Source organism: Taudactylus pleione, unplaced genomic scaffold, assembly GCF_031769625.1.
Source record: "Taudactylus pleione unplaced genomic scaffold, aTauple2 ptg000370l, whole genome shotgun sequence".
NCBI classification, from domain to species: domain Eukaryota; kingdom Metazoa; phylum Chordata; class Amphibia; order Anura; family Myobatrachidae; genus Taudactylus; species Taudactylus pleione.
This window is the reverse complement of record NW_028284771.1, coordinates 3,994,572-4,000,604: the sequence shown is the minus strand read 5'-3', so window position 1 is coordinate 4,000,604 and position 6,033 is coordinate 3,994,572.

Here is a 6,033-nt window from a genome sequence, read left to right as displayed (position 1 = left end):
TAGGCCACTAGGTTCCATATTTTACAGTACAATCCAGTAGATCACAGGTTCTCAAACTCGGTCCTCAGGACCCCAAACAGGGCATGTTTTCCAGGTCTCACAGAATCAGAAGTGAAATAATTAGCTCCATCTGTGGATCTTTTAAAATGTGCCAATGAGTAACGAATACACCTGTGCACCTACCAGGAGACCTGGAAAATGTGACCTGTGTGGGGTCCTGAGGACCAAGATGAAGCCCCTCAGGGCACTTACATTGACTGATAATTAGGCATTTGGCTCTAGCTAGTATTTGGATAGTTAAATTGCCCAAAGGTTTGTCTAATCACACACCTGGTACAGTAAATGTAGACGTTTCGGAGTTTTTTGGTACACCATATACAGTGGAAGACAAGTGTTCCACTACATCCTCAACAGCATAATGAGTAGTGTGATTTAGATTAGTAGTACCAGGTATCACCTGTAGTCAACCTTAAATGAGTTTTATTTATGTGCATGGAGATTGATATTTTTTAATTCTTCTGCTCATCCAGGTACTTTCTCCAATGGCTTCTCCCGATCTGCTTCCCAATTTTTCTCATATTGCAGTATAGTGAATTGCTTGTCTATGAGGATTAGACTATACATTTTGGAACTCATACTTTTGGAAAAAGATGTGTGATAACATGTAAAATTGAGTCAAGTGTCATATAGTTTTGGAAATTGGGAGTGATTTGATAAAATGCCTGACCTGGAGATATTCAAAGAATGCTGCAATGTGAATTAGTAGCACCGTCTTCTCTAACCTCCAGATAACAATTGTTATCTGTGGACCTCATTTACAAAGCGTACTGTAGATTGGCTTGGTTTTGCCTCAGTGCATCTAAATGGTCTACCCAGGGCACTTCATGGTTCAATGCTTACTCTCCACTCCACTAGGCTTGCATGGTGGCAATGTAAGTTTAGCCTTATTTAAGTATTAATGAAGAGACAAAGAGGACATCAAGACTGCATTTATCCCATGTTTTCATTTTTTATATGTTTGAAGTTTCTTTTAACAAGGGGCAAAGTAGGCCTAGAAATTATCAAAGTGCAAAATGTGCCCCATTAAAAGTATAGGAAGAAGCCCAATATCCAAAAGTTTAGAGCTGGTGCAAAATGTAATTGTTTTTTCAGCGTAAAAATGGTTGTGTATGTAAACTGTAACTGTAAAGAAATGAATGGTGTTAGGTACAGCAGGTAACTTCTTATCTGTGTACTGTAGCTGTTCAGGTGCCCATCTTGGTTGCTGGTGTTGCCGATATTGCTGCAGTTTTAATCTGAGGGCTGTATTGCAGTCTCATGTTACTTATGTCATCTGGGTTGGGTCCACTGTCAGATTCTCATTGGTGCTGACTCAAATAGCCACCTACTACAGACATACTGTAATACTGTATCTTGCTGGTTATATATTGTACATGCTAGTGTTTTTGTGCTCCTGTCCTTATGCTCATCTGTAACCTGGTTCCTGATTGCTGCCTGAGCCTGCCTTTACCTTACTGCCTCCAGGACTGCACCTTTGTGTGTGATCCTAACTTGGCTTTATTGCTGCCAGGACAGTACCTTTTGCCTGCAAATTGGATTCTGTTTGTTGCCTTTGACCTCTACTTTGCGGCACTTGAACCATTTACCTATTCGTACTATACATTATTCTGTATTCTTCTATTACAGACTGCTGCTCATCCACTACTGTGCCTACAACCATGCTGAATAGCTTACTTCTGCGTCTGCTGTACTGCTTTTCCTATTACTTCTAGTTTGCTTCTTCTATATGCTGTGCAATCTTTTAAGGCCAGTACACACTAGACATTATCTCGTCCGATCCGGCCAGATCAGACGAGATATCGGGCACATCGTCTAGTGTGTACCCACTATGTTGCCGAAGATGCACTCTTCCGCGAGTACAGGTCCGATGGGCGACATAGTTAGAGAGGGTCAAGCTGTCGAATGCAGCATGGCCCCCGCCGTCTCTTTGCCGATGCTGGCACCATGCTGGGTCCAGTCGCTTACGAGGTCGGTACATACTAGACATAGTCTCGTGTGTACCTGCCTACAGTCATCTGCAGATACTATATCCTGCATACTCAAAGTCTCTCCTTCTGTGTCCAGGCTATCAGCAATCATTGGTCTCCTGCTGCTGCAGCATCTCTCCTTGCTGTCATGGTACAGCGAGGAAAATCTGTCATTTATACTAGTATTCTATCCTGCCAACTATCACCTGTTATATTATCATCGCCCTGAGATTAAGTCCTGGGGACAACCAGGCACTGGTGACCATATTGCTCAACAGGGGTTGCTATAGTTGAAGAACTCATGGAGGTTGGTTCTGTTAATGTAACAAGTGAGGTGGTTTGTGACAAGCGGCCAGAGAAATGCTCCCTCTATAACCCTTTATAATTTTATAAACTTGCTAAACAGAATCAAAGGACTATTTTGCAAAACTGGGAACTGTGGTGCTTCCGCTCAGCGCTTCTGTCCCATCAGTTGCTTAGGAAATGCTAATATCTTGCACCACACACTGTACTGGTAACCTAGGTACACTACGGTAGTACAAACTGAGGCACATGACGTTATCATAAAGGATTTACAGTATACACTACGCCTTGCCTAAATGTATTTGTCTGACTAGGTCTTTCCGTATACAGCAGTGCGGAGACTGTAATACTCGTACTTCTTGGTTTTGGAAACCACCCCCCCCGGCCCGCCTACCAAACGGGGCCAGCTGTCGATCAACATCGACAGCCGCCCCTTTGGTAGCGAGCTCTCTGGCGCTCCGGGGCTTGCGCACGCGCAGTGCGGCCGCTGCGCGTGCGCAGGACTAACCATCGAGTCGGTGCTTACGACCGACTCTGAACGAGGTCCCATATGCTATACTGCTGGAGGATCATATGCTATACTGCAGCTGATCACACTACAGGACTACTCCATCCGATTGTGCAAATACATATTTTACTTTTTAGGTTTAATGGAAGCCCAGCAAGCAGGCAGCTTTTCTGTTAAAACAGATTCAAGATGTGTTTATGTATGTTGGCTTTAGTGGCACCAGTAAAAGGGAAGTAGAGTTCCTGTAATAAATTATTTGCAGAGAAAGAGTTCAATTAAGAACCGCAGGTGTTTAAGAAGCACATTCTACATTTTTGTTTTTTTTAAAAAGGTGAAGTTTAAAGGTTCACTTCTCTAAGGATAAAGGGCCTGATCCAGCAAGGATCGCAACTACAATTACGCACGCAATCGGCCGATTGTTGCTTTCTGCACATGCATCACAGTGTGCGAGACACTCCACTGTGATCGCAGTGACTACGCAGACCCATCGCAGAGCGAGTGACAGGAAGTACCGTTCGGGGTGGTAACGGGGGGTGGTTGGTGAAACACAGACGTGTCAGTGCTTTTGAAAGCCGTTACAGGGGCGTGCATAAATTAGCCATTGCGATGCCATACGCTGCTTGGGCTGTCACTGCGTGTGATGAGAGAAGCAATTCCTAAGTAAGGTCAGACCTTGTGCAAGTGTGCGTGAGGCTCCGATAGTACTCGATGTTACCGATGGTTTTGCAGACTTGCACAGTTTTACGGCTGTATGTAAGGTAAGGTGGACAGCCTTATGATGTGCTGTGATGGTATAGCGATCACAGAGGATTAGCATATCATCTCAGTGAGTGCGATCCTTGCTGAATCAGGCGGAAAGAGTGCAATATACTAAGTGCAAAAACACAGAGAAATTAGATAAAGAGTGAGATGTATCCACACATGTCTTCATAACTAAGGCCAACACTGAAGGAAGTAAATCTGCCATTGATACTCAATTCCATATGAAATTCAATCCTTATAATTTAAATCAACACAGCCCCCAAACTAGATTATGTGCAGAATACAAGGGATCCTATTATAATCATTTTAAGTCTATAATGACCATGTGTCTCCTATTCTAAACTACACATGTGCAGGCGCTCCAGCTTTTGCAGTAAAATTGCTGAAGTACAATGGCCAGATTCGCAGTGTCACACAATGGCGACATTCGCGCAGATGGTCGATGTTTTACAACTATATATGCATCTAAGTAGCTAATAAGTCGCACAGTGCATGCGTCCCGCGGTGTGTACACCCAGAGGCGTAGCTGTGATCGAGACGCACTGCATCAGACATGTACTGGAAATATGCTGGGTGCTCCTGATACATTCAGCTTATTTATTAAAACATAATGCACAAGTGAGACAATTACAGTATATATGTCTAATCGGCTGTGTATAATATTTATATAAACAGCAAGCTCTGTGTCATCAGGTAAGTTTTCATTTGGAAAATCTATGTATAAATAAATAATACACCCCCTACTGTATTTGATCAGATGGTCACCAAACCCCATTAGCGACTTTTAATAACCTTATCATTTACATTAGGGCTACTTTAAACCATACATCGGAATTGGTAATGACATCAATTAGAATGTTCGTCACATGAGTAATGTTGAAGTTACATACTGTACTGCATCATTTTAAGCAATGAAACTCAGCTTCTGTCATTTATCTAGCACAGCCTGTAAAATAGCAGATAAGAACTGATTGGTTGGTACTTTCTCTCTCTCCACTTCATCCTTCTCCAAGATTTGATAAATCGCCACGTAAACGCTATTTGACTTGATACATCTCAAAAGTTTGAAAACATTTGCCTGAAATAGACAACTGTAACCAGTGACAACATCTCAAACGTTATTTATAGATATCCTTTTGATTGACTTATTTTAATTATTCTTCGCTACAATTGTCAAAATCTGAAAATTCTATATTATTATAATGATGTGGCAGTAGTGTGATATAGCCCACTGTAAGGTAACATGCAGCTGGTGCCTGTGATTTCATATAGGACTACCGGATGTGGCAGTACTGTGAGATAGCCACATGCAGCCGGTGCCTGTGATTTCATATATCTGATGTGGCAGTACTGTGAGATAGCCACTGTAAGGCAAGACGTAGCTTGTGGCTGCCATTTCATATACCTGACATGACAGTACTGTGATATAGCCCACAGTAAGGTAACACACAGCCGGTGCCTGCCATTTCATATATCTGATGTGGCATTAGTGTGATGTGGTCCACTGTAAGGCAAGACGTAGCTGGTGGCTGCCATTTCATATACCTTATATGGTAGTACTGTGATATGGCCCACTGTAAGGGAACATGCAGCTGGTGCCTGCCATTTCGTATAGGACTATCTAATGTGGCAGTAGTGTTATATAGCCTACTGTAAGGCAACACACAGCCATTTCATATACCTTATGTTATATAGCAGTACAGTGATACAGCCCACTGTAAGGTAACATGTAGACAGTGCCTGCCATTTCATATACCTATTTATTTTCTTTAATAAACTGCTCAGCCAATCGTTTGACTGAATTTTGAGGATTGTAAAACCTACCCTTAGGTAACTGTAACGAAATATTTTTTTCGGTGATGGATTTATTTTCTGTTCATTACTGTGTTTAACACAAAGTGTATCTGTCTCCTCAACACATTGGTAGCAGTTATTTTCCAGCCTATGAATTCCCTATGAACTACTTCCAGGTGACAGTTATCCTTCCAGGTGACCGTTATGGTGCGTACACACGTAGCGATATAAATTAGCGATTTGAACGATAATGATATCGTTACAGTCATCATTAAAATCATTAATTTTTAGGTCCCTACCAACTCACCATCGGCCAGCGATGCGCGGCCACGTATGGACGATAGCAATATCGTCCATCAGCCGTGCATGCAGGTCGACTTGATCATTGATCGCGGGTCGCTATAGTCGTCGGTTACTTGGTGGTGTCGTGGATGATCGATATCAATCATCCAGCACACCAGGCAGGGAGGGTGCAGGACGATCAGCCAGGGATATCAGGGGCGAATGCAGGATTTTTAGGGGGGGGGTGTTTCTATATATATAGCCCCAGCCCCAAACAACCAGTCCCAGAGAGCCCCTGTTCCAGCCAGACAGTACCCTGCACCAGATAACCACCCCAGCCAGCCAGCCTGCCCCAGG